This window comes from Strongylocentrotus purpuratus, unplaced genomic scaffold (assembly GCF_000002235.5).
Source record: "Strongylocentrotus purpuratus isolate Spur 01 unplaced genomic scaffold, Spur_5.0 spur5_scaffold_10, whole genome shotgun sequence".
NCBI classification, from domain to species: domain Eukaryota; kingdom Metazoa; phylum Echinodermata; class Echinoidea; order Camarodonta; family Strongylocentrotidae; genus Strongylocentrotus; species Strongylocentrotus purpuratus.
Genome location: NW_022145595.1, coordinates 722,351 through 736,969, shown reverse-complemented (window position 1 = coordinate 736,969; position 14,619 = coordinate 722,351). Strand labels below are relative to the sequence as shown.

The window sequence follows — 14,619 nt, the reverse complement described above, 5'->3', positions numbered from 1 at the left end:
ATCATAATGTTTTCCAGCGTCTTTATTCTCATTAAGTTTTCCCTCTGGTATTTACCCCTGGGTCGTGTGCGGCCAGTTTCCAGAAGGAACGGCGACAGTGTGTTAAACATTCATACGAAATAAACGGCCGGCTCCCAGTAGTCGTTGTCAGGCTATCCCACAATAATTGCAGTGTGTTATTGTGTTATTTATTTGTATTGGTTGCCACCCAGGCACAGGTGACGCCAAATGCTTAATAATAAAGAAGGATGACAGATGAAATAAGATGTGAAGTTATAGAACAGACGATGGTATGTGGGCATCAAACCAGTTTGAATTTACTGCTATTCAGCAGATCGACAATGATCACAATAGACTGGTTTTATACTAACATATTTTTAAAAATTTTATTTAATTTTATTTATTTTTCCACTCAAATATCCACAAAGTAATATGACATATATAAACCATATAGTATTACAATATATAATAGAACAAATGAATTATACAGGTAACGAAATACTGATAAGTATGTACGTAATAAAATAAGTTTACAGAGTACATTTAAGTTTCAGAATAAGACAACATATTTATATTGCTTGATTTAACTGAGAGGGGAAAAAGGGGAATCTCAGACAAGCTAGGCTTGTTGAGCGAGATTTCCAGTACAAATTAAGTACTAGATCATCATCCAAATTGTATGCTTAACAAAGGTAGTTCTTGACAACCTCAAAATCTTCTCCGAGACTTACCCGACATAGCAACAAGCAATGTATGGAGACTGGATTCCAAGTAATTCAGTTCATTCATTTATAACAGGTTAATGAAATAACTCGTCACTAGGTCCCCAGGAAAGAAACCCATGAATATGAATATGTTTATAAAACCAAGGAGTTTTAAGAGCTGGAGTCATATCTAGCTCATTTCCTTTGTACCATCTTCGATGCCGCCAGGAGAAAATATGTCAGGCATGTGCTTACCTGGATTTTGCTTGCGGATACGTAGGCAAAATTCCTGCCTAAATAGCTGCAAACCAACGGGTCACTTTCAAAGGAAAATATGCTTTTGAAATGATAATTACTTTTCGCTACCACTCGTCTGATAATACGAGCAGTACACAGTGCCCACACATACAAAATAAAATATAAATTTCATTTAATTTGTACATGCACTTCAGGGAATCTAAGTAGCGTCATGTCATGTCATTATTGTCCTGAGATTCATACCTTTTCTCATTTCAAACTAAAATTATCACATACACCAAGGAGAAATTGAGGCGGGCCGAAAAAGAAAGTAGTTTTACTTGACCTCATCTTCAATAAGTCACTGCAAAATTAGGCTGGCAGAAGAAAACAATTTTTTTGGTGATTTTCGATACGCCACTGGAATGCAGAAGACAATGCCTTAGAGCCTGAGGTATTAATATTTTAGACATAGCTGGAGCGCGTGGGTGTTGTTTGACACCCCCTCAAAAAATCCTGAAATCTTGTCAACTATTAATATTCCTGCTACCACCTCTCGCATTCGCTCTCTCTCTCTCTCTCTCTCTCTCTCTCTCTCTCTCTTTCTGTATATATATGTCTCTCTCTCTCTCTCTCTATGTGCATGTCTCTCTCATTCTCTCTCTCTCTCTGTATGTATGTGTGTCTCTGTCTGTCTGTCTCTCTCCCTCTCTCCCTCTCTTCGTCCCCCTCTCTCTTTCTCTCCAAATTTCCACCCCTGTGTTATGGCCCATGTTACTTACTAACTTTTCTCCTTTTCTCCCTCTGCCTCGGTCAATGATATTTCAACCCCCTCTCCCCCTCCAATCCCTATTTCTTACCCCTCTCCCTCAAATTTGCCTCATCTCCTCAATAACATAGGTTTTCTATCAACAAGTGGGGAGCTCTTTAGTCTGGAGGGAACTAAATTGAAAGATTCTTTGGGGTCTGCGTCATGCGACAGAGGGAAAGAGCAAAAGAAAAGTTCCCTGCTAGTGTCACTGGTGTAGTCTTAATTCACATACCCTGTTCAGGTATACAAAAAGGCCATTTTTCATAATGTAATCAAATTTAATGCATACTTCATACCTAACCACAATTGATGTATGCAATTCGCATTATGACTACTCAAATACAATTATCTGTAACAGGTTAATAAAATAATATCGAATAATATGTAACATGTTTAAACTCACAACTCGATCCTGATTTATTGAAGCCCTTTTTAAAAATTGTCTAATCAAGGTGAATCAAGACATCTTTACTTTTCATCTCATTCGCTCTAATCAGGGACCTACCAAGCCTGCTCTATGGTGACAGGGCCTTATCTCAGTCTGTGCCCCCACTCTTTGGAACACTCTCCCCGCCCATATCCAGGACTCACCCACCATTGACATTTTCAAAAAAACTCATCTATTCCAAAAACAACTCAAATAACTATACAATAAGTTCGAATAATTATTACAATGCCTTCATTATGTCTTTTTTTAATTATTGCTTTTATTGATATAATGATATAATATGTTAATTTCCAAGGAATTTACATGTTTTGTGAACTTCGTTAGTTATGGTAATAATGTTTGATCTTCTTGGTTATTTAAGTAATGTTCATTTTTGTAAAGTTATATTAGTGATCTTCTTAGTAATTTAAGTAATGTTAATTTGTTAAATTGTGTTTAATAGTAATATTTTGTTTTCAAGGTAATTTGAGTAATGTTAACCACTAGTAATATTGATTTTTCTTGAAGTAATTTTGATTTGTGTACAGCGCTTTGAAACGTTTATGTCACAAGCGCTATATAAACTTTTCCTATTATTATTATGCTCTAATAAACCATTGGACAGTAATAGCATCACTATGAACATGGCAGACACAGAAAGCGGACGAAATATACAGTTCCTCAGGTAGACAATGGAACATCCCTTCACTGCTATTATGTAAAATTGTGTAGAACAGGTGTACATGCATATTCACCTGTTCTGCACATTTTTACATGATAGCTGTGAAGGGATGTTCCTTTGTCTACCTGAGGAACTGTATATTTTGTCCGCTTTCTTTGTCCTTCATATTCACAGTGCATGGACCTGGTATTTAGCCAATCCTTGACGGTAGAGACTGCATGCATGAGCTACCTCTGTGCGGCCCTGTCTCTTGTACGCCGCTGGGTTCCGTACAAAATACAATAAAAAAGAGGTCTCTAATTATAGACTATAACACTCACGCGTCAATCTTCAAACTCCACACATATAAATCGTGCGATACGGTACAAAGTCTTCGCTCAGGCGGAGAGGTAAAGCCCTTCAACACACTGTGCACATCAACTCGAATTTCATTCAGGAAGTAGGGAGCTGAACAAACGGAGTCCACCTTTTTCTTTCTGTGCGGGTAAGTGTGTTATGACATTTCACATTCTCTGTAAGTCGCCCGTGTACTGGTGTCTAGTTTGTGAACAGATATTCAAACTAGTTGAGTAACCATTTCATGATTTCTTATATTTCATGCGTTCTGTGTAGCTGTAGATGTTATTTCAGTCAATTACAACTTACATTTTGTTTTGTCAGAGACCATGTAGCCAACGCCCAAATCGTTCTCGCCCGCGCCCGTGTATTATACTGTATTCGTGTTATTTGCAGGAATTGAATGTCTCTGGTATTTGTGTATAAACGTGCAACCTGTTAGCCCTAAAAAACCCGGGCTATTTGAGGTCTTAGTACCATGAGTACAGCCGGGGGGGGGGGGGGGGGGTCTCCTCGTCTTTCTCTATTCTACATTGTTCTGTTATGATTATACTCTATTATATTTTGTCACATGTGTTTTCTGGAAGACAAATAAACTTGATACTTGATACTTGACTTGATACTTGATTATGACCCCCTTAAGATCTCGGCTGTGAAACGGCCGATCTCCGCGAAAATTTGCACGCATGTCAAGTGAAGTGTATAGAATACTATGATTATTTCAATTTTTTACCCATAAATCATATATTATTCATATTTAAGCATTCTTTTTCGCTACATATATTCATCAGACCATTTGGAATAATAAAACGACAATTGGAAGAGCCAGGTTATTTCTTATGTTATGATCTCTTTAAAAGATTTTAAAAGATGCGCAAGACTCGAAAGTTTCCGAATAATCAGATAGGTTTTCACGGAGGATAGATAATGCCAAATTTGCTTAGCTGAAATCTTAACAAGCTTGACGAGCTGAAACTTATTAACAAAGTGCAGATTAGTAATAATCTCGGAGCAATCTCGGTTTGATTTGTGTAATATTCTGAGCGTCAACCCGTCCGAAGTGAAAAAAAGGAGAAAAAGAAATGCAACACTGTGCGTCAAGCTGGAGAAGCTCGGGCGTGACACTCCCACTATATTCCTGGCACACCTCAACCCCCTCCCATGGCACACCCCCTCTCATTCCTTGGCACACCCACACCTTTCCCGGTACACCCCACCTCGATCTCCCCAGGCATATCCCTACCCCTCTTCCGGCACGCCCACCCCTTCCTCCGGCAAACCCCACCCCTCCCCGCGGCACACCCACCACTCCCCAACACACCCCATTCCTCCCCCAAAATTTGAAAATCGCGCCGAAAATTTCGCAACGACTCAGCCAGCCGGTGAATAAGAGGAGGGGGGGGGGGGGGGGGGTTAAGGTCCCTTTTTTGGTCACCTTTAAGCACACAACAACAAAAAATTGAGGGGGGGGGGGGGGTTTCGACCCCCAACCCCTGCGCACGCGCCTGTTCAGACGAAGGTAATAATTGTTTTTTTTCTCGGTTTGGTGTCAGTCTCTTTTGTAGGACTGAATTATAACCCATTACAATTCTTTCTTTTTCGTTTTGTTTATGGTCTATTATTATGCGTGATGCTTGCACGTATGTAATTGAGGTGTTACCTGTGGAATATCAACCATGTTTCACATCCCGTTTTGTTTTCGGTCAAGACATATCGATAAGGAAGGATAAATACTAGAATCACATTGATTCCTCTAAGGCATCCATGCATGATGCGAGATCAGTAAACTAGGACGACGTAAAGAGAAAGTCGAGTATTGGTAGACATGACAAATATTCGTGAGCTTACTCCCCTGCAAAGAGTGACACGTATGACCGTTACCACCAATGCATATAACCCCCTTTTGCGGTCAATTTCAAGGACATTTTGTGAAATTTAACCCCCTTTTTTACATCAAAACAAGGACAAAATCGTACTTTGGAATACCCCTATTTATAAGATTGTAAGGACACTTTCGCAAATTTACCCCTATTTTACCATATTTCAAGGACAAGACTCGGCTCCGAGAATTTTTCTTCCCGGTTTTCTCTTTTCCCTTCCCGGTTTTCTCTTTTCCCTTTTCCTGACCCCTATTTATCAATTTCGGGGACACCTGTGCCCCCCTATTTTCTTTATTTCAAGGAATATTTTGTCCGCGGACATTGCTTGAAATTAACCCCTTTTTCCGCGATTTTGGTAACGGTCATGCGGTCCGGAAGTCACATTGAGTGACCCCACCGGGTGGCGAGTCAGTTTGGAAGAAAATCATAATACATGTAGGCCTACAGTCAAACCTGTATTAGTGGCAACCTCTCCAGAAAGGCCACCTGTCTACAGTGGCCACTTTTCTGTTTCCATTGGGCCCCGGGTGGCCTTGGTTGACAGGTTTGATTGTACCAAGGAGTTTTAAGAGCTGGAAAACCCACCTGGCAACAAATTATTCCAAGGAGCTGCCGTTTTCTTAGGTGTGCTGTTACCTTTGATGTCCGAGGTTCGAAGCCGCCAATATCATTGGAAAGCTTGAATAGAGAATTTTTTCACAAAGAAATATCCTTAACATTTCACTACTTATCTGAACTAACAAGGGGAAAATCGAACAGATAATAAAATATCAATACAAAAGCCTAATTATGTCAGAAAATTTGCTTAAGTTTGCAATCCTAAAACTTGCAATTTTTACACTTTTCTGATTACTTCCGGCTCAAGAAAATGAAAATTGAATTTGTTCATGTACAGTTCTTTGAAGTTATATGTCAGATTAATGCCCACACATTGTATGTCAAGTCGAGTAATTTTGGATTATATCTCACGAAATTTTGCTCCATTTCCTTTCGCTTGCCTCCTGTAAAAGTATGCAGGAATCTTTTATCTACACATCTGCAAGGAAAATCTAGTTAAGCACATGCCCGACATATTTTCTCATGGCGGCATCGAAGATGGTACAAAGGGAATGAGCTGATACGACTTCATCTTTTAAAACTCCTTGACTGTACTGAATTGAAGAATCCTCTCGTACGGAATGCTTTTCAAATGCCCTTTAATTCGAATTATGACGAGAGATAGATGAATAAGTTTAATTAAACCAAACTCTTTGGTAGGTTCCTTATGTTCATTTCAGTGTGCAGTGCAAGTGATATTCAAAAAGAGTGAGTCTATTTCTTTTCATCTTGATCACGCCAAAACCCTACGTTTTCATCAATTCCTATGAACTACCATGAGTACATAATCAACCTTTCCAAATCCATTGCTTCCAGAGTTTCCTTGGAATGTATTTGCATGACCTGAACCCAGTTTTATCTTTAAATGTGACGTCATAACTAAAGTACATAATGAGTTAATCACTGTTGACAAAAAGTCTTCTTTGTATTCCAGTGTCGTGTGTGTGTATGTGTGTATGTGTGTATGTGCATATATATTTCCCGTATCAGTGTATTGCTGATGTATTGCTATGAACCGTCTATGGACGTCATTTTGCAAATTATTAATAAAAAAATATTACTTCCTCCTTTCTGCTTCTATCCTGTTATTTGGTATGCCGATATATGAGAGTGGCTCTCGTAACAATATAGATACCCGTATACATTTGATATCTTCTATTCGATATGGCCAACCTTAAAGATAAAGTTGGATTCTGATCATGCGATTGCATCGTGAAATCTGGAAACTAGATTGGAAAATGTTGAAAAATAAATGGCGCATAATAATTTACGGTGTGAGGTTTTGGAAAAAATATAAACATTATAAAGAAATGAACGCAGTATTGTTGAAAGTCAGATAAACTTACTGTACACAAAACATGTACAAATAGGACTACACAAACAAACACGCAGCATTTACATACAAGTTTGGCCCGCCCAAACGCCTCAGCCATTTCTTGTCATAATGCGAATAAAATAGCATTTGAATAGCAATCATTGCAGAAGATTTCTTTTCTAGGATATGACTCCCACACTAACATTAAAGAATGAAAAAGCTCACAAATTATTTCCCCTTTACAGACCTCACTTACTCTTTAAGGCTTATCTTGAGAGAACATGGCGTTAAGTCATTCTGGATTTTCTTTTCCTGCAGTAGATTGATTGTTTGAATCAGAAAAATAAAAAGAAACTCACAAAAACTTGCTGGAAATCTTTTTCAATAAAAACCACAACTCTTATTTGTACACAAGTGGGGCGTCGATCCTAGCTTGAGCATGGGAGGGGGGCAGCCGGTGAATAAGCGGGTGGGGAGGGGGTAGTGTGAGCACTAGGTAAAACAAATGCTAATGGGGCAAAATGGGTGGTCCCCTTCTTTTCAGACAAACAAGGGGGACATTCGATTATGATGCCCCCCTAGGAAAAATCGTTGGGGGTTCGTCCCTCCTGACGCCCTTGCTATTGATCTGTGTAAGCACATGGTGTCGGGCCTACTTACCTTGATTTCCTTATCTGTCTATGCTCGTTATTCAATTTCTACTAAAATCGTTTGGCGCATGTCATTTATTTGTAATATTGAACATTCAGTGTACGTTTTGTTGGATTCTGTGAGAATTTATTTTCTATCATTATACCAGCACTCAAGCTTATCTTTAACATGTAGTGTGTCGATACCGAAACCATGTATGAATAGGTCACTTCGGATTTTGCATGACTGAAAACGTATTGCCAATAAATGGTTGTATAGGCTCATGTTTTATGACTATTATCCATGTCAATGTTGACGAAGCAAATACCAGAAACCAATTTATTTGTTTAACCTTTTCCACATCGGTGTGTGAGTGGACGACTTAATGAGAATACGTTTAGAGGCAAAAGGATGCTAATAAATTCTGTGTTGAAGAATGGGACTTAATGTCCTTCATGCTCTCAACAGACAGTGTCCTGTTTATCCCTATCTATCGAATACAGCATAATCAATCATATAATGTGAATGAATCGTAGTAGGATTGGCTTTCTGCTGTCAAGGGCCAGGGGTCAAGTTGCAAATTTCGATTGCGATAACTGATGCTTCAAGGTCTATCGCTAAGAATTTAATTGCGTGTGTAAAGATGAAGTCGAAATAGCATATATTCTGTGGGTTCACAAATTGTATCCAAAATGTGTGTAGCAATAGTGGTTTTTTAGTGACCCGGGTGCAATTCCCAGCAGAGACATTTTGTTTTTGTTTTTCAACCTTTGAGGAAAACATCACAGCAGTAGGAAACTTTGATTGAACTTTGAAGCTGCGCAACCATACTTATCTTATTTTCTTTCGCAGTATATATATCTATGTACGTAATGTCAGTATTCATGCATTATGAATACCCTCATCATTATGCTAACACGCAAGCGCGGTATCGGTTCTAGAAGGTTCAAAAACAAAAACTCTCATCAGGCCTTCCCCAAAGGGTCCGCTATGCACATCCCCCAAGCCGCTTGAAGCCCCCTCCTACGCCACAACGTATTCTACAACCAATCCCGCGCAAACAGAAATTTGTTTTGTCCGAAAACTATTTTTATGGCCATGCATGGGCAAATATATTGTAGTCTAAATAATGTGGGTAGTCATTATACTCTTTACGGTCCGTTACTTCCTCGCAATGCCGATCAACTAAAGTGAATATTGATATTTAATTAAAAAAAATTGTAACTTTTCAATAATGTACTATTTACGTATAGAGTCATTTCATGGTCCAAATATTTAGGGGGTGGATCGTTTATTGCCAAATCCAAAAGAGGAAATCATACGGTACTATTATTTTTTCTCAGTGTCAATTCGTCCATATATTGTGAAGAGAAACAAATATGATAAATGAAACTAAGCGGCCAAACATACCAATACAGGCGCACCGACCCCTCCCCCCCCCCCCCCACCACCGGGCTCTCTCTACTCAACCCGTCCTTCCCAATCGACCCTCTCTACAATCCAGATATAAACCATGAAAGAAAGTAAAGGATTTGTCATTGCATCAATCTTCGTGTGGAGGCTGAAATGATTGTCTTATATCCGGCGTAGCAAACATCTTAACGATAAGCGGATTCTCGATTAATAGCATTCGCTGATATTGAGAGAAAGATAACAATTACCGTCTGCTAAGAGCGGAATAACTCTTTACTCTGATGTAACGCCCATTATGGCTCTCCAAAGGCGATGCATGATGCGCATGATAAGGCACATTGAGTTGGTGAGAGAGACAGACCGAGGGGTACAGGAGAGACATGGAGGAAGTGAGGGGAAGAGAGAAAGAGAGAGAGAGAGAGAGAGCGAAAGAGAGAGAGAGAGGAGGAGGAGGGGGGGGGGGGGGGTTGCTACTCTTGAGACAGAGTGAAAGAAAGAGAGAGAGAGAGAGAGAGAGAGAAAGAAAGAATGAAATGGGGGAGGGGAGTGGGTTGGGGGGGGGGGGACTGGGCATGACATTAGGGACTTTTAGATTTGCACGTCAACAGCTTTGACTGCAACGTATGACGTCATTTTAAGGCACTGCGCATGCGTTACGTGGTCTCAGTCAGCGATCGAGAATGCGTCAACCTTGATTTTCCTAAATCTAGTACATACATACATATTGATATATCATATACAGCGCTGTAGTATTTTCCTCATTTAATCCTTTTTCATTTCTTAATGTCATTTGTTATTTTGCAAACCCAATTTGGGGGGGACATTGCCCTCTCACATAAGCCAGACACTGCCACCCCTATATTTGTGGCAACAAGTGTCAGCATAATGGCTTCAATGTCCCTGTACCTGGTAATCACCAGTGACTCATTCTCCCTTCCCAGAATTTGGTATAGAACTCTTTGTTTTATCCTGCCTCCCAAGAAGGATGAAAACAACATCATACTCTCTAACTTTCTTCACCACTACACTTCTCATAGTTCTTCGATGAAGTAACACGTCAATATGAGAATGTCACCTCTACCATCACAATTTGCTCAATGCATACACAAGGAGCAAATCCTTCTACAATTCTAACTCTCCTTCATTTCATTTGGAGAATTCTCTTCCGTGCCTATCACCTCTTGTATGGCACATCAACTCTTTATCCTGCCGTCTTCAAAGGACTGGCAGTCTTGCAGTGGAACGCTTAAATCAGGAACCGACATGGCTCCCGATTCTCCGCTGGGAGCTGCTAGCTGCTTCGTTCCAGTAGCTCTCTTCACACCCGAGCTCGATTCACTGTAGCTCGTCTGAACTTTCATCAACGAGTCCATCTCACGGCAACTCTGATGATTTCACTTCAAAGTCCGGCTCATCGATCCAGCATCGAGCGACTCACTGCTCTTCACGATCACCACTATACTAGCCTCTTGTCGATGCCCTCGCGCTGTTGGAGTCTCTAAATTCTGACGAGCGATCAGTCTCTAAATTCTGACGAGCGATCTTCGCTCGTCAGAATTTAGAGACTCCAACAGCGCGAGGGCATCGACAAGAGGCTACCACTATACCGGCTTTGATGTCTACATTTCAACCTGGGCCTCCGACATCGAGCGACTCACTGCCTCGTCGTCGAGCGCCACATCTCTTCTCTTTTCTTCTCATCTGAGCGCTACATTCATCATCATCATGAGCGTCGGCATCGACATTGCGTTCTTCTCGGCTCTTCAGCCACGTCAACGAAGTCGCGTTTCCATCATCAAGCCTCCGCACAATGCATCGCGTGAGCCCCTTTCTTCGTTTCATCCGTCATCATCTTCATGGACTTTCGACGTCATTTCTACCATTGTCGTTAGCTCTATTATTCATCGCATTTGATTAATTCATGTCCATCTCATACATGACCATTTAAACTCCGTGCAATATCCACGATCCTCATTAATGTGATTCTCATTCTGAATCATTTATTTGCTTGCATGACTACACTTTGCAAGTGTTGTGTCTGCAAATCAGTACCCAATAAAATAACGAAAAGGGAATACTTTTTATCATGTATTTTATTGCCAGTGCAACCTTGATTCCTCGCAGTTAAATTAAAAAGAGAGTTATTTTGTGTGATCAGTGAACACGCCTTTACAATTTCCATTCACAATTCATCTACACACTAATAAATCTTCAGCGCCTTTACATGCTCAAGGTACTGTAGTATGCCTCGTGCGCATAAAATATACAGTTCCTCAGGTAGACAAAGGAACATCCCTTCCCTGCTATTATGTAAAAATGTGTAGAACAGGTGTCACATACCTGTTCTAAACATTTTTACATAATAGCAGTGAAGGGATGTTCTTTTGTTGAGAGTAGAATGAGGAACTGTATATTTTGTCCTCTTTCTTTGTCCGTGATGTCCATAGTGTTACTTCCTGCATGCATGTATTATCGTCAAGTGCAATCTAAAAGATTTCTAATTGTAGTCAACATGGGCAGTTACGTACGTTGACACGCATGATCAGTCGGCGTTCGTCGTGTTCTCGTCCACTCAATCTACAAGTCCCTATTGAGGAGAGGACAACAGCTTAAGCCGCGGTCACAAATGCCATTACGAATTGCTACGAACGCCGTACGAACGATTTTCAGACAATGGAAATTCGGGAAGACAAAGGAAAAACAGGGAGATTCGTACGAAATTATCGTTCGTACCCCGGCCCCCCCCCCCACTCAGGGGTCGGAATGACCGCATGCGTGTTGCCAAAATGTCCGGTAAAGGGGTACTTTTCGTGCGACAAAGTCCGGCCCGAGAATTGTAAAAAAAGGGGTGTATTTGACTTTCACCCGGAGATTTCTTCAAAAAAGGGGTGTTTTTTCTTCTTTTTTCTCATCTCTTTGGACTCCTGAGAAATTATTCCGAATTTAGGGGGGTACATTGAGCATTTTTCCTGATTTAGGGGGGTCTCCAAAGCAGGAAAAGGCCGCGAAAAGCCCGCGAAAGGGGGGGGGGGGTTCGAAAATGTTGGCAGTCCTCAGATAGGGGGTGCTTTAAAAAATAGGGAACGAGCATATGCTTACCCTAAATAACACTGAGTGGGGGGGGGGGGGGGGGGCCGGGATTCGTACGCACCTTTGTGACCGTATCATTAGACAGGTTTACTAATATCATGTTAATGCATAGTTTGTAAACAGATTGTTCTTGACAGCCCGAAATTTGCCCTTTCGAGGCTTGCCCGATATAGCAACAAGTAATGAATATTGACTGGTGTCCATGTATTGTAATTCATTCAGTAACAACATGTTAACCCACTGCCTACTGGAACCGGGTGGTCCCTGACTGACTCCCTGTATGACGGGCCCCTCCCCTGGGCCTCAAGGGGGGGGGGGGGGTGCGAATTTTCATTTCAAATTTTCGGGGGCAAAAAACATGAATAAAAATGAGTGCTCCTTACCTCCTCCCCCCCGCTTATTCACCGGCTGGCTTGTCCGCCCCTAAATATTTTCTCACGAATTGGGCCCCCTCTTTGGCCCCTTCCCCTGCCGCCGGCTTGATCCGCCCCTGGTTATCTCATCAAATCAAAAAGGGGACCTTACGGGACTAATGGTTACCGATTAGGCATTGTTTGCTAAATAGATGGCGCAAGTAGCTATAAGTTATACAGTGGGTCTTTAAAGGATCGAAACCTCACCCCAAAGTATAAGTGTAGGGATTCTGAAAAATGAATTCCAGCCTTTTGAAGTACTGTATTCCTTACGGAAATGTAAAGAGTTATATAAATAAAGATATTCTTGGCATGATGTAATGCCTAGAATTAGCATGACATGGGCGCAGCCATTTTCTTGAAAATGTGACGTACCACTTCCAGGTGAAGTTGTACATGTATCATGCACCAAGCCTTAGTTGGAAATACTTGTTCACTCATTAACAAAACCTTTACTTTTCAATGAGGAAAAATCATAGCTGAGAGGATAGAAATTATATTTGGTGAAGAATATATAAACAGGTGCACAATTGTAACCAATTCATTTAATAATACTAAAATGTAGCTGTTGACGAACCTATTCAATTTTTTAGAAACCTGCACCCCAGAAGAGCACATACTTGTTTATTTCTGGATAATAGCAGGTGAATGGAACGCTTCATCACCACACGCACCTGGGAAGGAAGCATCCATAAATTTGAATGCATACTTCAAATACGACTTCATAAAGTACGTCAAGAAAATGGCGATGCTCATGTCGTGCTGAGAAACTGTACATTATATTTGCTTCATGCCTCTTTCGTACACTTGGTGGGGAATCTTGTAGATTAATGGGCAAGAATATAATAAATCTCTCAGAATAAGTAAAGTTATTTCTTGGGAAACGGTTCCCTTCTCTCTATATTAAAGAACACGAGCTTTCACGAGAAATGAACTGAATCCTAGTGGCAGGGAGGACACGTATAAATGATCCCTCCGTGTTATAACTACATAGGTAGGACTACTGTGCATGGCACTTCCCTACATAAACACCACAGGGGCAAAATATGATATTGTTATGATATTATGGTAGTCTCTGGGTACAGACTCTAGTTCGACATCTTAACAAAAATATTTTGTGATCCAACACCCTGAATGAGTTTATAACCCTGGTTTATATTCCGTGTCTGCATGTGTCCATCGTACAGGGGATCCGACAGTTCATGGTTTGAATCCCTGCCAGGGCAAGACAATTATCAACATTAGCTGCTCTCGACCCAGGGGATGTCAATGTGTACGAAATATCAGGAATGGCCGAGTGCATATCTATTTATCATATTCATTGCATTACAAATTAAATCAGATCTCGTACGTATTATAATCCATGGTCCATATATATATATATACATATATATATATATATATATATATTTTTTTTTTTTTTTTGGGGGGGATTTTATTTACACTCCCTTTTCAAACATTACTTTATTTTGTAATATCACAGAAAGCACTGCTCGTGGAATTACTGTTAGTATATGCTGTAATGTCTAGAATAGTATTCATTCGGAAAAAGGCCAATACTGTTTAGGTACTGTACCAGCTGAGTCATATGTATGGTATGTCGGGCTATAACTGTGGCAGATGTCTATAACACATTTTGTTGAAAAGAAAATCGATACATTCGTATACAATTTATTGTCTGTGTCACACACACTGACTATTGATTTTGCGTGGACCATTTCACAAAATTAATGGGAACCCTTTCCAGAATGTTTGTGCCACTGCCTTAATCTAGGAACAAATTTGATATAATCCCGGGCTTATACATTTCATTTACCACTCAAATCTTGCAATTTGGGGGACAAATGAACGTTTGGGTGTTTGGGGTTGGGTGGGGAGGGAGGGGGGGGGGGGGGGGGGGGGTGGGCTGGGGGTCATCACTCGTCAATACATCGTTGTATGTTTGGTATTTATGTCTGAGAAAGAAACACCCCTACGAGGTTATTTTCTTCACTAATGCAAAGATCTTTCTGCTGTCAAGCCACCGCTTATTTTGAATGTTATATTGTTATATTATTTAACATTCTTATTATTATGATGATGAA

General features: G+C 40.4%; 1 protein-coding gene across 1 annotated transcript in view; it reads left to right on the top strand.

Moving 5' to 3' along the window:
• Nucleotides 1–3,160: 3,160 nt before the first annotated feature.
• The window catches only part of LOC579255 (gelsolin-like protein 1), a 29,496-nt gene continuing 18,037 nt past the window's right edge, over nt 3,161–14,619 (top strand). The window contains exon 1 of the mRNA XM_030979040.1: nt 3,161–3,345. The gene's annotated coding sequence lies outside the window, so the exon portion shown is untranslated. The remainder of the gene's footprint in view (nt 3,346–14,619) is intronic.